The sequence below is a fragment of the Balearica regulorum genome, chromosome 17 (assembly GCF_011004875.1).
Source record: "Balearica regulorum gibbericeps isolate bBalReg1 chromosome 17, bBalReg1.pri, whole genome shotgun sequence".
Lineage (NCBI taxonomy): Eukaryota > Metazoa > Chordata > Aves > Gruiformes > Gruidae > Balearica > Balearica regulorum.
In genome coordinates this window covers 8,867,345-8,893,274 of record NC_046200.1, presented here as the reverse complement: position 1 = coordinate 8,893,274, position 25,930 = coordinate 8,867,345, and the positions used below count along the sequence as shown (strand labels likewise).

Sequence of the window (25,930 nt, the reverse complement as noted above, 5' to 3'; positions counted from 1 at the left end):
TTATTAGGAGCTGGTTTGCTGTCACAGGAGTGCTGATCCCCACTCTCCATTGTTTTTTTAGGCTGTTGCTTTTCTTCCTGAAGATCATTGTTCCTGAGGAGAGTGTGAGGGGTCCTATGAACTGTGCTTCCTGCTAGCAGCCCTGCTGCTGGAAACTTAGAGAGCTTTTCAGTTTGCCAGACTTCTGGTGAAAGCCTCTGATCTGTCTCACACAATCGAGCCTCAGTTCACGCTTGTGGAGGCCGGTAGCTGGTAACGTGTGGGCAGGCTTCAGTCTGCCTCTGAAAAGGTTTTGTTCAGTGTGTGTCTCTGCTCGGCTTGTTGGGCCCTTGCATTTTTCAAAATTTTAAATATTCAGCTCTGCTCCACTATGTTATCTCACAAATCTTCTATTGTTTGGCCCTTTTCTGAAGAGCATGTTATGTGCGGTGGTGTTGAATGGTGGCCAAGCCGTATCAGCAGTGCACGCAAAGGTGCTTTGGTCTTGAGCTGGTGCCACCCACTGTTGGGAGGAGTAGGACTGCCTGAGTCAAGGGTGCTTTGGACTTGTTCTTCTTGGCTTAAACTCGTGAATGAAAGCATAAAAGTACTGTGGCTTTTTTTCAATGCGGATAGGCAGTGATAGGTATATAATGCTCCTATTCTTGGAGTTGTCAGACGGAAGGGAGCTAATATGATAACCCATAATACTTTGTCTGCTGTGATCTTGAGAGAGAGCTGTGCTTAAGCATCGAATTTCCAATGGAGAGGGTTGGAGGAAAAAAAAGCCTCCCTGTTAAGGTTCAAATCCAGTCTAGCCAAGCAGCTGAGTTTTCATCAAAAGCAGGAAACAGATGGACGGGCACAGCTGCAGAAGGTGCTACGACTTCTCTGGAAAAACTACCCAGGCGCGTGCTGCAAGCAGGGACGTCAGCACAGTGCTGCTTGTTCTGCATGGGGCTGCATTGGTGCCAATGAATGGACAGTCTCACAGCCCATGCTGCTCATGGAGATGCCATTTCGGAGAGGAACCTGCCAGGTGTTACTCCCAACTCCCAGTGATGTATGCTTGTCTGTTCCCAGAATCTGCTTGCTGTAGTAGAGGAAAAATGCATCAAAGACTCATTATGTTCCTAAGTCTTACATGTCTGAAGTATGCTGTGGGCCCTGTCCTGGTGAGCTTACCCTTATATCCTTTCCAGAAGCACCTCATTGCTCTGTCTCCTTGCTGAATTCTCCATTTCAGACTGAACAGTTGCATGATGAAGCGATCTTGTGACTTGGTTGGGTCTCAGAGGCAGCCAGAGACACCTCTGGGATGCCCTGGGGTGGTGTTTCTTATGTTCTTGAGACAGAAAAGAAAAGAGGGTCCAGCAGCCAAGCAGTGTCCCAGGTGTCTGCCCAACCACGCACAGAGAGCCAGTCTGATGTTCAATCATAGGTGAAGTGCTACACTTTAAAAATTAGTCAGAACATACTATTTATCTGGCACCTACAGTCCTTGACTCCTCCTATTTACTTGAAAGGTGCAAATATTTAAATCTCTTCTACAAGAGATCTGTGTTATTGTTATTTAGGAGGTTTCTTTTCTTAAGCTGTTTAGTAATTTTTCTTCTTTTGTGTAGTTTTTGCAGAAATTAAAGATTTTCCAAGCAGGAAGCCTATGTAAGCACAACCGTATAGCAGGGAAAACATGTTTCTCTGCTTGCTTTCGCTTTTCTAAAGACAAAAGAGCCTTATTGAAATGTGCTTCCTTTCTGACTACTAATGGGTTTTCCTTCCTTCCTCCTTGCAATGAGCTTAACATTCTCCCATCCTGTTGGGTATAAATTTTGGCCTGGACTGTTTTCCCTGTTGAGGTGTTGAGTCACTGGCGTTGAATGGGAACCTCTAATGAGACAGAGAGAAGTCGGGGCTTGGGAAGGAAGAGGTTTTCCAGCAGTTTGGTGGTACATGGAATGAATTTTAAAAAACAAGGACAAGGTGCTATTCATTTTTGCCTGGGGCTGCTCATATTGTCTTTCCCTAGTTTTATTTCTGGATGCTTTCTTATGTGGGATCTGGATAAATTCCAGGACATTATACACAAAATACCTAGAGGAAGAGCCGGTTCCTGCTCAATGCAATGTTCCATTTTAAGCTGTCTCAGGTTAAAGGGAAGAAAATACGATGCCATGTTACTGGAATTTGTTTGTGTCCTGAAGGAAAGATGCTGAAAGCCTTGCTTCAAAGGCTCTGTGTGGGAATTATGTCCTGAAGCCTGGATATTCTCAGGGGCTTAATCGTGCTTACTCATAGAAACACTAAACTTTATGAACAGGACAGCAGACCTCTAAATTTGGCTCTGACTGTGGAGAGGGTATTGTTTTTTGTATGCTCTGATTAGCAACACTGAGCACAGACATACACTTTGAAATAATTAGTAAAATGGACAGGAATTAAAGCAAACTTTGCCCTGACACAAACCACATGAGCAAATAAGTCTTCTTTCGATCTGAATTTCCCACTTAAGTAAGGTTTCATTTTGTGTGATGTTGAGTTGTGTCGTACAGGGTATATCTTGTCTCTCTCTCCCCCATAGAACTTCTTTCTGGTCTAAAGTCTACGGTAGCACACTGTGGGATAAAAATCTGCATCTCTTCCCATATCATCTCACTCTGCAAGATGAAGAAAACAAGACTGAGCAACGTACTTAAACCAGCAAGAGTGAGATAAGGTTACTGCCTCACATACACTTTTGCCAATCTCAGAGAAATGTGAATCCAAATGTCTTTGTTACTAATATTATCTATGTTCTAGAGGTTTCTTTTGCCTCCCCCACCCCCCTCCCCCAAACAATAGGGATGAGAAATTAACTTTTAAAAATAAAACTCAAATTAACATTATTGTAAGCTATCTGAGCTTGTGTGAAAACAAATTATTGTTTAGTTGGCTTAAGCAGAAAAGGGTGTTTTTTTGTTTGGTAGAAAACCAGTTAAGACTTCAAAACCATTCAAAACCAATGTGTACTACTGCCTTCATGGACTTCCTTAGTTTGCAGTCCTACCTGTGGAGAACCAGCAGTGGAAGAGGGTCACAAAGGTGTCTTAGAGGGCTTTTTTGTTGTTTTTTTTTTAATTATTCTGCTTTAATTGCAGATCATTTTATAAGGGATAAGATTCTTGAGTAATATTTCCTTTTTAGAAAGCTTCTGATGAGTGAAAGAGTTGGTTTGGGGTTTTTTTTTTTAAGAGGTCTACCTTGAAGGAATATTTTCTTGTTTCTGGTATTATGTAGGATTTATGTATTAGGAGATTTTTTTTTTCTATACAGGTCTCCTCATGGCATCTTAAATAAGTGTGCAAAAAAGCTGAAAAGAAGGATCGTTTGGACAAAGCAAGTAGCATGTTTTGCTGTTGTCACGGTTTTGTCACTGTTGGGGCAAACTGGGGAATGTTTTCTGTTCAGAATTTTATCCACTCAGAATTGCACTGCAAATTAATTTTGAAACTTGCTACTGAAGGGGAATTAACAAAAAATATCCGATGTGAAAATTATTTTTTTTATGGCGTTAACAGATAAAAATGTTGAGTGATTGACTTTTTAATGGAAGCCATAACATTTAGATGTGTAAGAATATAACTGCCTTTTAAAATGTAAAATAGCTCCATGAGACTACTTACCTATCTGTACATTAAATCCTCTAGGCTCCTTAACTACAGTTTGTTTTGTCAGTGAGGTGAAACAAGGATTTCAAAATGAAAGATGGTCATGGTTTGGAAGAGCAATTGTTATCAGTGAACTTTGTTTCTTGGAAAACTAAGACCACAGAGCTGGTAACTTTTGCTTTGAAGTATTGAAACCTATGTTTCAGGCAGATGTGCAGGTCGTGTTTTGAAGGATTTTGATGATCAAGGATCACTATGTATTTCAGTGAGCTACTTCAATTTCCATCCTACTTGAAAGGGTGTGCCTTCCTGCTGTCTGTGCTTGAAAAATCACGAAGGAACCACAGGCAGGAAAGCAGCTAAACTAATCCAGATTAAAGAGGCTGCAGTTTGGGAGATCTGAGGCTCTCCTTACCATGGCAATTGCCCACCCAACTGTAGAGGCCGAGTAAAGTGTCATTACAATATTCACAAGTCTTGTGGTTGCTGACCTGATATTGGGAGATTTTAATCTAACATAGAACAAATATCATCATCTTTCATATCTCTGAAAGCAGCAATGTGCTCAGTATCTTTTATGTTTGATTCTTGCAGGCACTTTGAATGCATATCTTTTCCCTGTATCCTACTTTTGAATTAGCCGTGCAATATCATAACACTTCATCTTTCACTAGAAGAGCCAACTTTAGGATGAAGCCTAGTAAAAACCTCAGGGTTATACTCTGTATCTTGTATTTAGAGATCAACCCAGTTGAATTCTAATTTATGGAAGAAGGCTTCCCACGCTGCATTTGCACTGTACGCATTTAGGGAGATTTTGAAGAGCTGATCCTGAAGTGTAACTTAGGCCGATTGTTCTGTTTTCATGAAAATTTTGCCTCTAAGAGCCCTTGAACACACGCTAATGAGGAAAGAGTTGAATAGAAGTAGACCACAGAATTCTGAATCCACATTGTACCATATATCAAGAGACTAAACTTTGTAATTAAATACACTGAACACATCTATCCAAGCCACTTCACAGTTTAAATTTGAAGTTCAATATTGTGGTGCTAGCCCATCTTGAATCATGTGTCCATCAAAAAATTCAAGGTCCAGAGGGCCCAAAACTACCAATCACTTCCTTTTCTGTTGGGAATTCTTGTAAGTTGGCTCTTATTTTTAGTATCTGACATTGGAGATGGCAACTGCAGTGGCTGGAGGGATGGAGGTCCTTGCGAAATGTATCAGACCAAGCAGTGTTGTTCCACCCCTGCATCAGGCCACAATGGTATATAGCTGCCACAGAATCCTGCGCAGCTGCTAGATGAGCAGTGTCTGAGTCAAGACCAATGCTGTGGTATTCCCCTCCTGTACCTTTATGTTAAGCACAATTCTTTGGACAGAAGAAAATCTAGGAGCAAATCTAGGAGGATTTAGGAACTTTTCCCTTCCCTGCTCCTTGGCTTAAGGCAATGGTTCACCTGAAAACTGAAAATGCCATTTAAAAGAAAAGAAAATCACAAGCCTCTGTGACAGGTCACTAATCTGTCCTTAAGGAAATGGCAGTTAAGTGAGAGGGGCAAGTCTGTCATCTGGCAGGCAGCGGGGAGAGGACCGTGAAGTCTCATCGACTGCTTGGTTAATGGCAACATACTGAACTGTCAGGCAGGCTCATTAGGGACACACTGTTAATTTGGTCAGGCAAGCGCTGCCAGGCTGCATTGTGTAGAGTTAAGCAGTGTGAATAGAGCCCGTAAACAAAGCTGCTGGAATCTGCTTTTGTGTTCCCTTTGGATGGCTGTCCTCTGTTTTTTGGCTTCTTTTCCAGTTCAAAGTGGCCACGTGGAGTTTTGGCACTGTTAGGATTGCCCAAAGATTAGTTATAGATTGCAGAAGTAACGTAACTTGTGCTCAGTTACCCTGCTTCTCTTCTCAGCTGTTTTTGCATACATACATGTAGTCATAGGATGAGCTATGTGTGAGTCTGGTCAGAGCCAGAATGTCAATTCGCTATTTCTGGTGACTTAATTATAAATGGATTAAGCCCTTTCTCTTTAAAACTGAATTTGAAATGCTATAGGTATTTTCCTTATCTTCAGTGCTCACATCTGCTAGGCACTAGCTATATGGTAATTAAAGTTTGTGTTTCTTTTCTACTGTCAAAAGATAACCTTTTTCCCCTCCACTTCCTACAAGTCACAGACTCCTGCAAGTGGTTTTGGAGGTATGACAGTGTGTGCCTTATAAATCCACTGCAGTCCCTAGAAGAGCTTGGTAGTGAGCTGTAATGCTATGTGGACTGACCCTTTTGGGCAGTGAAGAGGGAGACCAGTGATGGGTAAAAGCTGCTGCAACTGAGCTGGGTGGGTGCCTTGACTCCTTGCGTGACAGACTGGAGTGATTCCTCATGTGATGATTATTATAAAAGGTTGAGCAAGGGTAAGAGATTGTTTCCATCTCATAAAGGGAACAACCAGATTGTCTCAATGCTGTCTCTCCCCAGTGTGCGTCAGAAAGCACTGTTAATTTAGGAGTTGGAACCCAACGGAGCATTTTCTGATTCTCTACCATGTGTTTGCCTTTATGACTCCAGTTCCTTTCTCATCCTTTGGGGATGTTTTTCCCTGACATCTTCAGTCTTATTAAAACTTATTTTTGTTTTTGCCTAGTCTTCTGCCAGAGAAAAGGCTGAAATTAATAAGTTTCTGGTAACCATTTTCTACATTTTCACCTGATTTACCTGATTACATTAAGGCTGGGTCAAATACTCCATTAAGAGTTCTATCAAACTATCAAAATGCTATCAAAACCAAATCAAAAAAAGGGTTCCCAGGAGATCAACAGTGTGTTTTTCCATGGAACAGACTTATCAGGGAATTGGCCTGCCCAGTTACCTTGCAGAGTGCTACACAGCTCCAGCACTTCTGTCACTAAATACCTGGGGTAATCATTAGTTGTGAATAGATGACATTATCCACCTGCTGTGTCAGCCTCTGTTATCACGCTAGGAGGCTGCCCTTCTTCCCAGAAACAAGAGGAATTCGTACCTCTGCCTATTCAGATAGAGGGATATCTATTTAATGCAGTGCCCCATTTAAAGCAGTAAAATAGCGGGTTACCACCCTTGGAAAAACACTTGCTGTGTGGGAGGGAAAACTTCTTACAAACAAGCACTGAGTTTCCTCATTTTACTTAACCAGGGGTTTCTATTTGAATAAAGCTGGAGGAGGGAGGTTTGGAATGATGCTGGGAAGCTTTGACTCAGGAAGGGGAGAATGATTCATAGATTTTTATTATGGTTATTTATTAAGGAGATCAGACCATTGGACCTAATCTTTTACTTATCTTTCTCTTTGAAAACTTAAAGCACTTATGCAATGACCCCAGAAGAGTTTGAACCAAGGTCTTTCAGCATCAAAGCGTAAATCCCAGCTATTGGGAGCTAGCCTACAACCATTTTGAAGTAGATTTATTCCTATTACCTTCATACTTAAGTATTTTTATAATGAATCCTCAATGCATCCCTTCCCTGTTTGTGAAGTAGGGTGGTAAATAAGTTGTTCATGGGAAATGGGGACAGCAGGGACACTTTACAAAACTGAGCTCTAACAAGTGTTGAGACTTGCCACTTGGACAGTCATCAGTTTCTCTGGTTATTGCTGGAGTCTCGATGTAAGAGTTTGTTCATTCAAGAGTCACTCTTTAGTTTTGATGGGGAAAATTTGATTACTGAGAAGAGCAGCTTGTTTAGTAGCAACCTTTTTCTTCTTCATTTGGAAGTGAACATTTACTTCTCCAAAAAATAACATTGCTGTTAATAATCAAAATATAAGATCAGTCACAAGGTGTACATTAGAAAGAAGCTTTTAAGGTCCAGCCTAATATCATTTTAAGGACTATGAGGTGATTTACATTTATTTTTTCATTCTGCTACTATGAAAAAAAGAGAAGTGCAACCTAAACTATGTTTTAATTGGCAAGAGAATTTAAATGAAGGAAAAATCAAAACTTGACACAGTCTGAGTCACAACTGTAATTTCATTCTTGTACTTAAGAAGATAAGTAACTAGATGGGATAAAGTAAATATAACTTAGTTTTTTAGCTAATTACTTGAGTCAATTCTTTAATCTTCCCAGTTTATGAAAATGGGAAGGCCCTTGACTGTGGCCACATAGTCTTACCTTTTCCACTTACGGTATCATATTGTAAAGGCCCATACACCCCTAATACTTTTGGGTGCGTTATGTCAGTGGCTGAGAGTCGCGGAAGCTTCCAAGCTTTTAACTTACTCTTAACTGGTGGAGACTGAAACAGTCATCTTCATTATCCTCCTGAAAAATCCTGTTAGCAAGGCAGTCTCATCATATCTAAGCTACTGGCTTGAATTTTACTCATATTGTTGTCTGTTAAGCTAGGTGGCAGCTTAATCTTGGCAGAGATAGAGAATGCATGCAAAGACTCTTCTAGTGAGAAAAATTATATAGAAAGAACAAACAACCATTGTCACAGCAAGTATAGAAGTTTGAACTTAGATCTGTATTTCGCTGCACTGGGAAAAACAGAAGTCCTTAGCTTCCAGAACTACGAAGCAGACACTTCTGACCAACTCAACACCTGTCCCAGAAGGATTTACTTATGTGAAACAGGCTCAAGAAAACTGATTTATGTCAGTAGCCATAATAAACACATTGTGCAAAGTTAAGAAGTCTCCAAGGCTTTGGATAATCAACAGAAATCTTAATTAAGTTCGACCTCTAGTAAGAATTTATCAGCAGTTATAGATGTTTAGTTCACATGTATGCAATCCTCTAAGGCCACCAAAAATAATTTCTTGGTTCATACTTCTAATGCAGTTGAAACTCTTTTTTGCTTAAAGGTCCAAAGTAATGGACCAGCCACATGGCAGTGAATGAGATATGATAAGGCATCAGAAATCCATTTACAGTTTCTTAGCAAAGCTGCAAAATAAACTCTTTGAACTTTCCTGTAGCCAGTGTTTATGCCTGGAATGAACTTGTCTGGTCTCCTGTCAGAGAATCTGGATAACTGTTTTGATAGAAATGAGGTATCCTCTATCAGGATTGTTAGTACCTTCCAAAACTGAACTCCAAAAGTGAGCTATACAGTCAAACACTTGCGTGTATGGGTGAAATTACAAGGAGAGGCTGTGTAAGAACAAACATATGTCAAACATAGGGTATAGACTTCCTCCTAATGGGCTTGGACTTTGTAGCCCACTGAAGTTGCCAGAATTGAACATGATACAGTTTGTGGCTTTTGTGTCTTATTTCTTAATGCAATGTATGATGTACAAATCATATACTGCAGCAAAATATGAGGCTCTGTAGTTACCCTAGCAAGTGGCCTGTCTCGTGTCCTTGATTTGACCCCTGGTGTTCTCCTTGGCTATTCTGATCTCCCTCTCCAAATCAGCAATCCCTGCACAAAGAAAATGAGCATCAAGATCAATCCCAGCAAGAAGGATCTTCATAATCAGACTAAAGGCTCCATTTCATGGAAAGATTTTGTCAGTCAGCAACACGCTAAAATCCACAGTCCAGGCAGTACATCCCAGAGATCATTATTAAGGAGTGTGGTTAAAAGCTATTTCCCTGGGAGTGATTTTGCTGCTTGGGCAAATCTCTCACAGGTGCAATCTATTAGGAAGGCCAGACTGCTCTCATAAGCAAGCAACCAAGAATGATCCAAAGAATAGGCAATGGTGTGTTGTCTTGCCAGCAGGGAAAGTCCAAGAGAAGACTGCAAATTTTAGTGGAAGTAGCATTTTGGGGGAAAAATCCATAGTCTATAATGGGATTTTTGAAAGGAACTATTTATTCTGTACAAAATTTCCAGTCTGCAGAATTGGTAGTTTAAGAAACAGACACAAATACCCAAAGAAAAACTCAAGCAACCTAAACTGGTTATTGAATGAATGTTGCCCTCTTTTTTGTACAGTATAGGTGGGACTGAGAATAGATTTAAGTCATCTGCTATGCAACACGATTTGCTCTGCCATAGCCAATTTCAGCTGCAGCAGCCAACGTGGATTGTTCAAGTTGGGTGACACCAGCATTTGCGATCTGAGATGCAGCTCCCTTTTTTCTCTCTTTTTTTTTCTTTTTTTCTTTGAAGATGATCAAAAGAATTAAAGTTATAGAGACGTTCCTCACCTAAGAGGCACAGAGTTAGGTAAGTAATTATTTTTGCAAATTCCGTTAACAGTACCCCCCAGCTTCAGCCTGACAATACAACACTGATATGTTCTTCTTCTCTTTTAGGAATGAGAATTCACAATCCAGCAAGAAGGTAAGCTATGTAGTTAGTTATAGTAAATTCTACATCCATTCCAAAAAGATTTCCTAGACATCCTTTCAATCTCAATTTTAAATATTCTTTGAAGTAAGTTCTCTTGCAAAATTTTCTGGTCCTTTTTTTTTTTCCCCTGTAATACCTTATAGTACATGTAGAATTCGATATAATTTATTCTTTTGTTTCCTTGACTAAGGAGAATCCAGTGTGTATTTTTGCTTTACCTCACTATTTTTAGTGATTCATCTTGCCTTCCAGAATGATTACATGTCCATCAATCCAACCACAAACCCTTTTTGAAAACTCCTTGCCACTGTTATATATACTGAATAAATTGAAGCCAGACTATCTCAAATATATGTTTCTATGACACAGTGAAATGATTGCTAGGATTATAACTGTCTGTAGCTGGAACTGAGAGCTATTTCAGCACTGAGCAAATAAACCAACCAGCCTTCCTGCTCCCCCACCCCCCCTCACTAAAACCACTGAAAAGTGTGTATAACCAGTATTTGATCTTTTTCTGCAGCATCCAGAGAAGCCTGCAGAAGCACCCACCTGAAACAGTCCTCTCAGCACTTTCCACCTGTAGCCTCACGTGCCTTATCTCCGAATCACGCGTTTGGGCTTTCGCCTGGCGCTGACTCAGTCTGCTTGTTGTTAAACATTTTCCCATCTGTTTTTGACTCCACACTGGATTTCTCCTGGACCCTGAAAATGGTGAATAGTTTTGAAGGAAAGTGATCCGACTGAAGCTGAATACAATTTGAAGAGCTCTCCACGTGGAGTTGCTAAATCCTGGAAGCCTCCCTTCAGGATTAGTGGTTCCTTAGTTGCTTTGATGACCAGGGCTCGCAGCGCTCTGGTAGGCAGAGCAGGTCTCAAGTGGCCTCCTTGGCTCTGGTTTTGCCTCAAGTTATTTTCACTCCTCCTCCCTCATAGCTGTCTTTCCTCCTCAGCTACTTTTCATGTCTTACTCAAGTGGTGTTGCTCTTCTGTGCAAATATACATAACTTTTAAGTCACGGTTGCTCTGGTTCCACCTTCTGCTCTTCATGTTTGAGTATTTCACTTTAATTAAACCACATCACATTTCTTTTTGAGGTCACAGAAGTATGTTTGGCATGTTTAAGTTGCCACTGTGAGGTTCTTCTCCAAACAGAATTCAAACCATTATGTTACAATCTGTACCAGACCCTGCCTAGCAGCTGTGTTTATACAGCTCCTAGTAACATGGGTCCCTCATTAGGATTTTTGAATAGCTGATTCACTGACAAAATGGTGTTTTGAACCAGCTAAAGCTATTTAAAAAATCGGGGTAATACATGATTAAAAGTTTTGGTTTGAAGAAATGTCAGTGGCAATACCCTGCCAAATTTTAGGCCCAAAACATCATCACCATTAGTATCACAAAGATTAAGTTACTGGAATTTAATTGGGCAAGAAGTGTTTTTCTTTTGCTTGTTTAAAAAACTAGCTGAAAAATTAATTTGACAGAGGTTGAAGAGTAGTCACCCAAAATGGTTAAAGTTTGGTAAATTATATGAAACTGAGGACAGGTTCTTTATCTTGGAATTGTCAAGCAACAGTAACTTTGGGGCAATGTGATCCAGAATAAGAAACTGAACATCACAGCAGTTCTGGGGTTGCTTCACACCTACAAAGACAAAGCTGTTTCTCCAACCCCATGCTCTGTTCTGAGTGACCCTGATACACACTACAGCTCCTGTGTTGGACAGGTGGGTTGTAAATAGCCATTCTGTTCCTGCCATGCCAGGCAATCTCTTTATGAGGTTGGAGAAGTGATGGTTGGTGTGCCAGCAGCAATGCCTTCTGGCCTATAAGCTTGAAAAGTGTTAAGGCTGGAAGGAAAAGACACCTCATCTGGGCTAGTCCCCACTGTGGAGTTAGCAGCTGCATTTCCAATACTCTGCAAGTGTGGCTACATGCTTTCTTGCGGCAGATACCGGCATTGAACTAGAACAGTAAGCGTACATTAAGACAGGGAAACACAAGTGCTGCTTCTGGTCCATTAAACTGGAACACGTGATTAAAGGACCAAAAGCTACTTTGGCTGGCAAACTCATGCTTAAATGTTTTTTAAATCGTAAAGTAAAAGCAAAGATTTATAAGTTTGTGTCATGATCCATAAATCTAGATCTCCTCCTGTCCTTTTACTCTAGACAAATGGCTTGTAGAGGAAATTGTGGTGGTTTGGATAAGTCTAGGTTTCAGTTGTCAAGCCTCTTAGGTCAGACATGTTAGAAGCATCTGTAATTGTTTGAGGAATTTGGCAGATAATCTTGTACTTAAATCACATTTTCCCCTTTGAAAGTTGGAAATGTCCATGTATAAATTAGACACACAAACCCCATACCTCTGCACTTGTAGAATTAGACAAGGTATCAACTTGCTGTTACCTTCCAAATCCTACTGGAAGGTGAGAGTGAGTTGGTACCTTGCCACAGTAAGAGAGACCAGCTTAAGGTTCTTTAAAACTCTGTCCTTTTTTGTGCCCCAGAATAAAATCTAGTAGTTTTAAGGGGAGTTGCCATTAAGTGGCAGGCTACTTCAGTGTTCAGAATTTGCGACTTGGTTTGAATTTTCACTGACTAAAATCAAAAGGTTCTTTGAGTAAAATTATGCAAACCCTCCTTTCCAGCAGAATTGCTAAGTTATGTGCATAGTTGTCACATCCTGGGCCTCTTAGTACATTTAACATACATAGTCTGTCTAGAATCATCTCATCCTGTAATGAGATCATATGAATTTAAAGCATATTAAATTTAATCCTGGTTTTCAGGATTATACCCTACAAATTTAAAATTGCAGAGTATAAGAAAGGCATAATGTTCCTGACTGCTTATTATAAAAAATGAGGCCCAGCTCATTGTGAAGTGAGTCTTTGGTTCTGCCACTGAAAGCAGAATTTGGTAAACGGACTTCAGTGGGAGACTCAAGCTGATGTCTGGCGACCTTTGTCAAGCAGAACAAATGATTGCTATGTTTGCTAGAATTGTATTAGTGCTGAATGCTTCTGGTATGGTCTGAGCAAATGAAGTTGAAAAGTCTGGCTGTCTATCAGTAAACTTTGCCTTTTGATTGAGTCTACAAATGCTGTAGCATAGACCCTCCAGGCAGGAATTTGAGGCTCTACTTTATTTGATGCCAGGTCCTTTAATAGTTTAAGAAGGTGATATTGCTTGTAATAGAAAAGCATGATGAAAACAAGCAAAATCCTGAATAATGTGTTAAAATCAATTCATGTGTGTCAGATTCCTGCAGAGCATGTCCTTTGGTGGACACAGTAGTTGTCTGAACAACCTGAGGAAGAGGCTGTCACACAGATGCTGTGTACAGGCTGCATCTCTGTATGTTCTAGCTCAGGCATGACAAAGCACAGCTACGAACTATGTAAGCTTAGCCCAGCTCATAGTGGACACAGAGCCAAAACCAGGCAAGAACACCCGCTACCCCCCCAAAAAAAGAAAAAAACCCAAAATTTGCAACTACTTGTTATCTTTTTTTGTATGAATAACGTTAAAGAGCTAAAGACTATATTGATGATTCAGAGACTCATCTGTGATTCTGACCTTGACCACTGCAATGCTGGTAAGTTTACTGTGGAAGTGCCCTTTGTAGCTTTGAGCTCAAGGACGTACTAGATTTCTTCCTAGCAGCATTCAGTGACTAGTCTCATGTGATGCCAAGCCTTTCCATGTTCAGTACCTTGCTTTATTCTAAGGACAAGCTTAGTTAGTTGTCAGTCCTTCTGAGGCAGGAATTTTTACTTTGGACTGACAGAGTGAGAATCAAACTAGAGGAAATGAAGGTGGAAGAATTGTCTCCCTTGAAGCCATTCCTGGAGCAAAAAATACCCCTCCTGTCTTCGGTATGTCACTAGTGTCGCACTGTGGAAAACAGACTTTTTTCTTGCAACTTTCTGCCACCTCCTTTACTTTTGTTTTCCTTTCTGTCCTCTGTACTTTTTCCTTACTGCTCTCTCTTCTACATTTGGCATCTCCCTCTGTTTTCACTTATTATTCCTTTATACATTTAATCCAAGGCAGTCTAGTTCTAACTGCCTTTTTTTTTTTCCTTTGCCTTTACTCCCTGGGAAACATTTACATCCTTTCTGTTCCCTTCCCAGGGCTTTTTTGTATGGCAGCACTGACATGTCTCAGCCAGCTGCAAGCCTCCTTGCTCCTCCAGCCAAGCAAGTAGTTGATAGCAAAAGACTGGGTGCCTGACTGGACTTGGCTGAGTATCTCCCCTTTGGGATATTCTTGGTGGCTGCTGCCATGCTCGATGCAGCATGGCCCAGTTTCTCTGTATGTGGTGGGGGTGGCAGGAAGGGTTGGCTTAGAAAGTGCAAAGCAATCTGTCATCTTCCACAACTGCAATTTTTTTTTCCCCATGAAGAATATAGGTTTCCTTTTCAGGGAGATTAACCTGTTTGGAAGATATTTTTCACACCTTCAGGGGAATATAGCATAGTATTTCTCTTGCAAACCTACCTGAACCACTTCAGGAAGTTGCAGTGAGTATGTTAGAGCTGATTGGCAGTTGTCAGTCACTGGTCATACATCTTCAATGTTTTTCTTAGGCTGAATTGCCTGATACAGCTCTCTGGAATGTAGCAGGAGGCAGTGCAGCATTTTCATTTAATTGCTTGTGGAGATAGCTGCAGGATTGTAGTGTCAGGAAATATTGCTAAATCTCAGGGGATTTCTTGGCATTTTGTTGCCACAATAAGGTCATAGTTGTCACAGTGGCTTAGTACAGCCACAGAATATATGTACAATTATTTATGCAGCCTGAAAATGTAGTGCAATAATAAAATATTGTATTTATGTATCTGCGACTTGCATTTATTTGAGTCTTCTAATGCTACTTTTGTCCTCTGATGTATTGTTTAAATGCATATTTCTCATATTTGAGATTTATAAAGATGTTAAGAAGAGTTGTATGCTGTCACTCTGGTCACATTTTGCAAGCAGTCTTAAATGTGGTCCTACTTGTGGGTTTGTGTCTCTCAGCTGTCTTTATTACCTAGGCATTTCAGTTTTGTAAATCCATATTTATAAGGAATTTGTTCCACAGTAGAACTGCCATTGCATTGTTAATACCAAGATGACAAGTGGCCTGAAAATGAGGTGTTCGAGCAAGCATAGGCAGTTTCCACTTGAGGTTTTTTTGCTGTCCTGAAGTCCAGCCAGTCCATGTTGTGGAGCATTTGTGAAGTAAGATTAATGCAGCGCCGAGCTGCTGCTGAATTACAGGAAGGCAGTCACTTGAGACAAAAGTGAGGCTGCTGTGTCTCCACCCCTCCCCTAACAGGTCAAAAGCTAGCTTTGTTTGAGAATGTAAAGGTATATGCTTTTCTGTGTGTCATAGTTGAGATCTCCTTGTTCAGGGCTGTGTTCACTGTATGCAAAATATTAGCCTACAGCAGGAGTGGATTTTTCCTATAGAAATTATCTTTGTTGCACAAATGTGAAAATGCTTTCTCTGTATTGCGTTTTTGAAGATCCTTTTCTCACAGTATAATCTTTGTGTCTATTCCTCTTGTCTCCTGTGAGATGTTTCAGTTCAAGCATTATGGTTAAGTCAGAAGAGCATTCACCCCGTGAACAACATGAAGAATGTTTCAATTACTCTTTTACCTGTATCTGTGGGATTAGACCATGAACTCTTTAGCTGAAAACATCCCTGGCAGGTTGCTCACATGCACAGTCATTCTGGCCCAAGCAGAATTGCTTACATAAGTAAAAAACCTCAGTGTGATCTTGCAGTGCTACTTAGCAAAGTCATAGGCACGTTCGTCATGGTGGATTATTACTAGAGGAGCTTTCCTGATGCTTCTTTATGCTTTTACTGTTTCCATTTGTCATGGCCTTGGTGCCTCTTACTTCTGGGTTTGTTTTTAGTAGGAGCTTTGTTTCTCTGTTATGATACATTTGAGAATTCACTGCTTTTTCTCCCAGAACTTAAACTGGAGAGAGATTTTTAGTATGTCGTGCAGAACAGATCTGAAATCTGAGCTAATCAGACTAATCTGATAAAATAGGTTTTAGAATTAATCTAACACCAATCTGCTGCTCTGTAAAAAGCATACATAAGCAGTATTTATTGTCTGTAGCCACAAAAGGGGGAACAAAAAGCCCATATGTAGGATAGCCGCATTCAGCTACTGCAGCAGCAAAGAATTTCCTACGAACACTGAACATGATAATCACAGTCCAGTGTGTTAGCCTAAGCTTGCTAATAAATGTTTGTGCACAAACCCAGCCTCTCTGAGAAAGAAGAGAGTGAGCTGAAAATCATCCCTGGAAACCTGGAGGATTTTTAAGGTGAATAGGGAGAAAAGGAAATATGATTTTCAGGCTGTAATGAAAGATGGCTTTGGAGGACATGAGCGTGTGCAAGGAGCCTGAGGGAGGAAGTGGAAGATAGAAAATTCAACATCTTTGAACACTGACAAATCACCTGGCTATGCTTAATGATCTGACAGCATCTTCTCACCGGCTGCATCAACATTAGGGCTCTTCATCACTTTTATGGATTCATAGCATTAGGTAACATGACTTTTCTATCAACACATGGTTTTTCCTGCCTAGTGAGCTGAAGAACAGCTTCTTACAGTTACTTCAGCAGGGGAAGCACGCAAACGAGCAGGTTGTACTCCATTTCTGATGATGTGATTTATATCTCAGTACCATATTTGTGTGCCACAACCGTTCAAAGCTTGAGATGTTGACTCCAGAAACTGTTACTTTGCTATTCATCATCAAAGGTTTGGTCAAAGGCTTCTTCTGATCAATGTATTTGTGTCTTCACAACTCTCTTAGTGAGACTTCCCGTGTCCCCTTTGATGCAGTTTAGGAATGGCTGAAAGTAATAAAATATACAAATGGAGAGGTTTTCATAAAAATAGCATTTGTTTTGGGAAGCAGTGGTATCTTCACTATTTATTACTGGGAAGCGGCGATATCATCACACTTGTTGGGAGACAGCTGTATACAGCTGCTGGATGGAAGTGATTTTTAGAAAGCTATTTTATAAGAAGTATCATTCATCACACTGATCCACTGAGAGGCCTTGATGCTGCCAAAACTAATGGGTATACTGTAACATCAGCAACCATATTGAAATAAGAATTAGAGACTATAGAGTCTTTGGGGTTTGGATTTCTTCATATTTGAAATGTTTTTGTGTGAAGGTCTTGTTGATGGTTTTGGTGATGATGGTAGCTATATTGGTCATTCACTTGATTTGCCACAGATGATAGCTTTTTGGACCAGGAAGGATTGTGCAGTGCTTATGCTGTTAAACTTTAGAGAATACTTCGTGTATAAAGTGATGAGATTTTGCGGTCGACTAAAGAATGTGTGGAAAGAGGGAGAGCAGGACTGGAAGGGGGGCAGGAGAGTGTCTCCATTTGCAAATAACATAGAGGCCAGATCCTGCTGTTTATAGTGTGGAGTTTCTGTCTTACTGTTTCCTCTACCACAAAGATAGTGAGAAGTCATTCAGAAGTGCATTCTGATTTGACCATGCTTATGAACTTTCTTGTTTTCACTAAGTATATTTGCATATCTGAATTTCCCTAAGGCAGACCTTCTAAGCAGAGTTCAAATTAAATTTTAACATTTGCCAGAATAAAAATGAACATTGTATAACTGATCACAAAAACTACAGTTTATGCTCGAGTGCAAGTATCAAAGAGGACTTTGGCATAACTAACACAGTATCCTATGCAAATATTCATAGCTGAAAAGGAAGCAATCCTTTTGTAGAGGATCAGCACAGGTCTTTCAATGGCACATAAGCCTGCTTTTGAGGGAGCAGGTGCTTAGCAAGCCCTGAGGATTCACATTTCAAAACAATCTGTACTCTGCATTGGCACACACAAATATCTTTAAAACAAATTTTCAAACTCTTATTCTTTTATAAAATAGCTATAAATTCTATATATTGTTAATTTAGCTGTAACTTACATGGCATGCAGAAATTCTGTAAGAGCAGGACTTTGATCATCTCAGTCTGAAACTGGACAGTGTCAGCTTTAAGTTGGGATAGAACAAAGCTGTAATTGATGGTTGGCCAGGTCTCTTTGCCAAGCTGCTCATTTTGATCATTCGTAGCAAGAGACCCTTATTTTGTAAAAATCCTTTTGTTGGTGAAGACAGCAGAGAGGTTCTATTCTGTCCTTGGAGAGGGTGGCATGGTGCCAGTGTCAGCAGCCAGCAATCCAAAGTGTTGTGTTTAATCACAAGATTAATTTTTCCTTGTATTGTCTTTTCCTTTCAATATCACCAAGCATGACATGTTGTAAAACAGTAACACTAGTTGAACAAGGGTTGGCTAGCATCTCTAAGCCCCCTGGCTATGTTGATAGCAAAATGAACATTTGGCTTGATGTGCAGCCAATAGAGACTCCCAGGAAACCAAACTGGGAAAACACACTTGTCAATGAATGGGCCATGTGCCTGGTGAAGAATTAGGGAAGAGGAAGCAAGATGCACCTGGGTATAAGAGCTATACTGGGGTTCACATTCCTTTTTTTTCTTACACATTCCAAGCATCCGCAATTTCAATAGCATGTCAAATACCTTATTTTAGCCTACAAGTTAGCTTATAAAAGGAGATGGTAGTAGATCCAGATCAAGTTAAAGATTTGTACTCATCCTACTGGACACAATGAGTGCAAGAGGTTGTGCTTTACGTTGAATCATATAGAAAAAAAACCTTTTTTTTCCTTTCAGAGAGATGATGCTAGATTCAAACCTTTTTTATCCTCAGAGTCTGCAGCAGTGACTGGGTGAACAACCCTAATGTGCTATGCCGTGACGCAGAAATCTGGTCATAGCTAGGAGTGCTTCTGGTAGAGAAAAAGGCAGGCTTAGTCTGCCTATTCCTATAATATCTGCAAACAGCTATGTTCATTCATCTTCATTGAAGGGACTTCAGCGGTCTGGTAATGGAAAGTTTAGCAGAGTTTGGTGTGAGTGCAAGAACGAATAACTCTCTGCTTGGCAAAGTAGGATAATGAGCTTCTAGAACCCTCCATTTTGAGGGTTATTAAATATGTTAAAACTTAAATGAATATACCCTGTCTTTCTACAGTCTATATTGTAACCTATGAATATTATGTTCCTAATGGTCTGTGCTGCCAAAGACAGGTGATAGAATTTTACTGTATATACAGGAAGACAAGTGTACCTTCAGGGTAATGTTCCTTTAAATTAAGATTTCTGTTTGTGGATTTGACTAGTTTTACTGGTATCTTCAACATAAAGGCACAGATTTGCACATACCATTTTCAGCCAAAGTTGCATTTTATTAGCTTTTCACAATCAATACGTAGGGCAAACAATAATCAATTAATCTACTATATGAATAATATAGCTGCTGAAAGATCAAGGACCATTGCATAGTAGAGTCGGATGCTGATGCTAGTTTGTCAAGGCTGGGTTCCCTTGGAAGCAAAGGTTTCAGATTGTTGCCTTGACTTACAGTTGGTTTTAATGCCCGTTTTACAGGAGCTGCTTCTGTCAATCCTTTCCACTGCTAGAGATCCATCCTTCTGCAATGAAACTGTTCTATGATTGATAATCTTGTGAAAATATTTCAATAACTCAAAAGTAAAAATCCACAGATGGATCTCGTGTGCTACGGTGCCCCTAATGAACATCACTTTTTCAAACAGGCACCATGTGGCAGCTCTCAAGGAAGTGGCCTAACTTTTGTTTTGTTAGCCCCATTTCCCACCTCATGCCCGCTCTCTCAAGGAGCGGAGACCTGAGGGTGGAGGGGATTTGGTATGGTTATGCATTTATGTAAATATGAGGTATTGACTGGAGATTGCAGGAAGAGACTGCAGCCAAACAGCTGTCTTTGCAAATTCAGTATTTATTGCAGAGTGAAACAAAATGCCTTATTGTTTAGAGCATTATTTGCCTTGAGCATTGGCTTAGGCAGTCGCGTTGGCTGAAAAGAATTTCCTAACTCCCTTTTCCACACAACAGAAGATTAAGTAGATAACAGCAACAATTGGCTGCTTTGATCTGGCCTTGACATATGTTCCAAGTATCTACTCCACAATCCAACTAAATTATTTTTCTCTTTCATGGCTGCAGCACTTTACTCCTACTTTACCATCACTGACACTTCTGCTCCATCAGGGGCTTCTATCTGAGCTTGCTTTCTGGTCAAAAGCGAACAATTTTAAAAGATTCCTGCTGCAAAGTGTGTAAATTCTTTATGCACAGGGAGTGTTCCTAACACTTTAGTAGTATGGAAAGTCTTTTGGAGTTACAAGAAAGCTCCATTGAAGGAAACAAATTCAAAGCAAAAGTTAGAGGAATTGCATGACGAAGCTTTAGTATTCTTGGTAGACAAGAGCCCAAAAAAGTTGTGATGCTACATGGTGATGGTAATGAAAGCTGGAGACGCTGAACTACAGAATATTTCTGTGGAGAGCTTTCCCCTGAAATTTCACTGGCTGTTCTCATGCACCTTCCCACCTTCCACTGGGAAAAGGCTTCTGATCAGCAATATAAGTGGGTCATGTAAGTTTCCTGCATCTTGCCAGGCCCCCAGGCAGCTCTAATCAAACCTTTTTTTCAAAATGCTTACTTGGTTTCTGAACAGAATTTATCAGCTGGCATGGAGCAGTGATTTAACTAGTTCAGTCCTTGATGCAATTGGATGTTGTAGGAAAAGCTGTAAAAGTCCTTCTTTCCTTTCCATGTGCTGCTGTGTAGAAGGGGCCAACTGGTACAGTGAGATGTTGGTGATAGTGTTGCTGGTTGTCTTCTCTAGAAGGCAAAGATAGGAGGCTGCAGTCTTCCCTTCTGACTGGGGTCGGGGCTGGCTCCCACTGGTGCTCAGTTCCAGCTGTGCTGGCAGGTCATTTTTTGATTCCCTGCACTTGATACTGTAATCCTGTTCCTGTCAGATCTTTGTTCAGAAGGAAGGAATGCACTAATACACAGGAAAATCTATCTTTCTATGTGCTTAGGTAAAAGAGTTGATCTATTAGTCTGTTTTATATTATGAATGAATTTCAAAGTCCACATTGTAAATGTTGTGTTTTGGCTTAAATGTAAATATGAATGGACCTGGAGCCTGACACAGTGGAGTTGCAGCTTATGGTTGCAAAAGCTTTGAAGGGCCTGAGTTCGCAGCCACAGAGCATAACTGGGAGTATCTGGAAGCTGAGCACAGATCTTCACTTGAACCATTTTCTTCTCATACAGCTGCGATTGTAGGAGGTGAGGTAGCACTAACTGATTATAATACCGACAGCGCTGTGTTTCTTTATGCTTATTTAGTTCCTGTATTATGAGTATCTCAGCAGTCTACAAACACTGTAGCCACTGCTTTCATTGTTTCAGACAATGGTGTTTCAACATGCAGACCACCCAGTGACCAAGAGTTATGGTAAATTATGAAGAACCTTCCACGATGCAGAAGGTGCTGAACAGCTGACTAGCAAAGTTGCTTCAGTTATTGAACTTAAAATACTTAAGTGAACTGGTTAAATAGGCTCCTGCATCTGCATTGCAGATTTGCACTGATCTACTAGATCGATGTTAGGCCTGGCTATTATGCTAATGCAATTTTTGTACTGGACTGCAGTTAATTGCCCAGTACTGGCTGGCAGCATCCACCTGTAAGGCTGTATCCACTCTGTAGAAAGGGGATGCTTAAGGAGCAAAACATTTCAAGGTGACTCTCACAGTCTAGCCTCCACTTGTGAGCAGTATGATACAGGAAAGTTCATATCGCACTGGAGACAACTTAGCAACAACTGATGGACTAAAATGTGACAGTATGGAAACTCAAAATTGAGAGGAAGGTAAAATAACACATTATTATGGTGCTGTATGGTTGCCTTTCACTTGATATACAGAAAATGCCATCATAAAAGACAAATGTAAAACATGCTTTTCCTATTTACTAGAAAAAGGACTTTGTGCCTACTGAAAAATCCAGAAATTTCCAAAATTTAGAAGTTGCCAGAGAAATATTAAGCAAATGAACGTGTCCTTTCTGAAAACCTTTTTTGATCCAGAGGATGCGGTTCTTACTTTGCCTGTTTGCCTTCACTAACTTCTGTGGAGTCACGCTGCAGTTAGACTAGATGTTAGGCCAAACACAACTGTTGGTAATATTGTTTGCACACAAAGCAAGGTGTGGTGTAAGAAGTAGCTTTCAACACAAAAGCAAATGACAAACAGTAGATTTCACTAATAGAGAAAAATGTTGTGTTGGTTTGTTCAGCTAACTTTACTAATTAAAAAAAAAATTAATGCCTGAACAAACCATGTCCTTTTCAATAGAGATTATCGATCAAATCTTTCACATTCTTACCAGTCTGCAAATCAATTTGCTAGTCATTGATTCTTAAAATTTTAGATCAGATGATAACTGGACTCAAACTCGTTTAGGACTCACTAACACAGCCACATGGGATTGGCACTTTGACCATTTAACATGGCTCTGTGAGGCAGCTGCAGATCATTGACTCTGTCTCCTGAGTCAGAGTTTAGGAACCCTTAATCCAAAACAAATGCTGTAAATTGTCCCCTGTGGACCCAGCGAAGTCATCCGAGCTGAAGATGGATGGGAAATTACAACAATTTGCGAGAGATGTTTCAGAGAGGTTCTGCTTTCTGTGATTTGTACTCCTAACTTGGGGCGAGGGAGCTGGAGATTTAACTCTATTGCAGACAACCGCTCAGAGCCCGTGTGCAGAGTTTCGCTGGAGCTCTCCTGAACTCAGTGTGCTACGTGTGCATTATGGGGTGGTGGAAAAACAAGTCACGCATTCTCTAGCCTGTCACCACAGGCTTTCTTCCTGTTTGAAGGGAGCTGAAGCTGAGCACTTTTAAGTTCTTTTCTTTGTCGCACGTTGAGCTGTCATAAATGAGCAACACAAGATTATATGTAATTTGAACAATTCAGCGCCTGTGTGTTTGTGAAGGTAAGCATTGGGAGTCGAGTTTGTAGGAAACAAAATCCTGGTGGAAAGTGAATCCATTTCTCCTTGCCTGCTCCTCCCCTCTGCTGCCCAGGCAGCCTGTCTGCCAGAAGTGCACACCCAGACTGACTTTTAAGAAGGGCACAGCTTTATTGAAATGATTTAACTGCACAGGTGCCGTGCTGTCCCTCACCCGGTAGGGACGGGTGGTACAGAGGCTCCCATGGGAGCAGCTTTCTGGACAGACTCTTTGCTTTTTCTAGGTCTGTTAAGGTGTTCTGGATTCACTTTAACCCCTTCCTTATCTTGCTGGCACAAATTGTGAAGAATTTAAAATATTTCCAGTTCAAGGCTGGGTTTTGCTGTCTCGTCATCTGTTACTATGCCAAAAGAGGATACTTCTTGCTGACTGCATTCACTGTATCTTTAGCATAACCATACCATATCTCTAGCCTTTTTTTCCCCCAACATTCACAAAAAGTCCTTGTGAAACTAAAGCCATGGTTATGTGAATTCAAGAGAAGCAAGCAATACTAAAGGAGCTGCTGTGTGTCAATTGCTAAAGACACAAGGCAGATGCATTTTCTCATCTTGCACAGTTAAGATAACTAACATGGAGCTTTTGCTTTTCAATAACCTTTTGAAGGAGGTCTATTTTCTGTATAGCTTTTGCAAGCACGAAGTTTTGCAATTCAGAAATACTAACAAGTCTTAAGTATTTATTAATTCAGAAAGATGATTGCTTTTGTTCGTGGTTGGGATTCATTCAAACCACAACCTCCAGATGTCCCAGGACTGTGGTTTGCCTTGAGCTGTCATGGGTAGGGAGAAGAGGGAATATGAGGCTTTAGAAAGTAAATACAGAGTTAAAGTGCCTGTATGGGCAGCGCTCCATTTTGAAGGAAAAAGCAGGATCCAAACCGTCTTTTGTTTAGTTACAAAAAAATCAAAGCAAAGTGCTGTGAAAAGCAAACAGATTTGTTAACTTGTCAATTACTTGATTGACCTGGTATTGTTAAAAAAATGAAGCCTTTCTGATATCTATGTTTAATGTTGAACAGCAAATGTTGAAGTGTTGATAAAATGAGTGTGTCACTCACGCCTGAGGAACAAACAAAGTAAAAGGCTCCTTTCCTAGCTTAGGGTATGGAAACATGCCTGTAAGTGTGCCAGAAAATTAGGTATAAATAGCGCAAGTGAGAAGCTTTGGGAGGGCTGCTGTGATAGAAGATGCAGAAGAGGATGGGCCCCACTCCACATCTGCATCTCCTTGCCTGACCTGCAGCAGTATAAATCTCTTGATTTACGGATTTTCTAGTCTGTTGCTAATAATCACTGATTCCAGCCATTCTTTCAGTAAATCTGTGTCTATCTAGTTGGTGAACTTCTCTTGAGACTGGCTATAACACTCCAATTAATTTTTATTGACATATCTTTGTATTCTTTTAAAAGGAAAACTTCCCAACACTGCTGAGGGAGGGCAGTTAATGTTAAAGGTGAGGTGTTCCCAGAGTAAAAAAATTGCTGAATTGTGGAATATATAGACAAACTGGTGAAAAAAATAAACCTTGACCAGGTTACTTACTTTAACTACTTGACTATACTTCTTCAAGTAAATAAAAGAGAGCCTTTTTGTAGTCCAGTGGGTGAGTGAAAAAGTATTTTTTGTAGGATTCAAATGTGCATCCTGGAATTAAGACATGAAAAAGGGAAAATTTTGGCTCTGAAACAGAAATTGCTTTTCATATTCACCAAAAGGCACTTCAGGGATTTAACTTCCCAGAACATGGTTCATTTTTACCATGTTATTGCCCTTCGGAGTGAGATACAGTGTGCTACATTTTGAGAAGTTATGAGTTTCCTTCAAAGTTTTCTTCAGAATATGAATTGTAGCTCTGAGCTTGGATTTTCCAGTAGTCATGTATTTATTTTTTAAAAAAAAAAAAGGAAAAAAAAGAAAAAGAAAAAAATTTTGTCAGTGACATATGAGACCAGGAAGATTGGAGCTGTTTGTGTCATGTAATAAATTTACAAAACAGCCTCAGATAAGGACTGTGGTGACTGAGATAGGGTTTTTTTGTTTGTTTGGTTGGTTTTTTTAAATTTATTCCCCCCTCCTCAAATCAAAGGAGATGGAAGTTCAGTTCTAGCTTTGCAAGCTTTGTTTATGTCTCTGTGGCTGTTCTGTGATGTGCAGCTCCACATTTCCCCTAACTATTATGATAGACTCATCTGCTTTTGAAGAGGAATGTAAAGGAAAGTAAGATATCCCAGAGTTTAAGATGTTTTCTAGTATAAGCCAAAACTAGTTCGCTAGTGGCATATGATTTTTAGGAAATATTCGAGGGAGGAAGGGCAGGAGGGATAAGGGGTTCATTCAGAAAAACTGAACAGTAAATTATTTTCATTACACTGTGACAGCTGTTCAGCAAGAAGTAAATGTTCATATTTTTCTGAAAAGCAGAACGATGGCCCCTACTCTTTAAATTAAATCAAGGGGAAAAAAAGCATGAATTATGAACTTCAGGAAAGTTCAGGAACAACTTGGTATTTAAAAAGTACGCATACTAATAGTAACTATTGCTATTGGAAGCAATAGTAGAACTCCACAGACAAAACATCCCACAGTTCAGAACCTTATCCAAACCTCTTGCTTGACAGTTTGGCCTGGAAATTTCTCAACAGTTAAATCATAAAATTTAAGGGATGCTTCTCATTCTAGTCCCAGCTGGGAATCTGGAAAATGTAATGCTTAAGCTGAATATTTGCTTTGATTCTTGGAAATGGGAACAAGTTTCATCAAGAAACTGTTTCTTTTTTCTTTTTTCTTTTTTTTTTTTTTCTCCTTGAATTGGTTTGCCTGTTGCACATCGTTAGCAGATGGTGACACACATGCCATTTCCATAGTCTTCTATTTTGGTACAGGAGCTGCTAATTGTCCCATTTTGACTCGGGAGTGCATTAAGCTTTGTTAATGCATCTCAGGTAATTGTAATCCTGGCTTATGTTCCTGAATTAT

General features: G+C 40.1%; 1 protein-coding gene across 3 annotated transcripts in view; it reads left to right on the top strand.

The window, feature by feature from the left end:
- ZDHHC8 (zDHHC palmitoyltransferase 8) overlaps positions 1 to 25,930 on the top strand; it is a 119,231-nt gene that overhangs the window by 52,501 nt on the left and 40,800 nt on the right. Inside the window, exons 2-4 of one of the 3 annotated variants that reach the window (XM_075770249.1) lie at positions 9,745 to 9,801; positions 9,891 to 9,918; positions 10,451 to 10,786. The exons of 1 other annotated variant lie outside the window; for it this stretch is intronic. The gene's annotated coding sequence lies outside the window, so the exon portion shown is untranslated. Of the gene's footprint in view, positions 1 to 9,567; positions 9,802 to 9,890; positions 9,919 to 10,450; positions 10,787 to 25,930 lie in introns of all 3 variants that reach the window. One more of the 3 variants, XM_075770250.1, reaches the window with a different exon arrangement.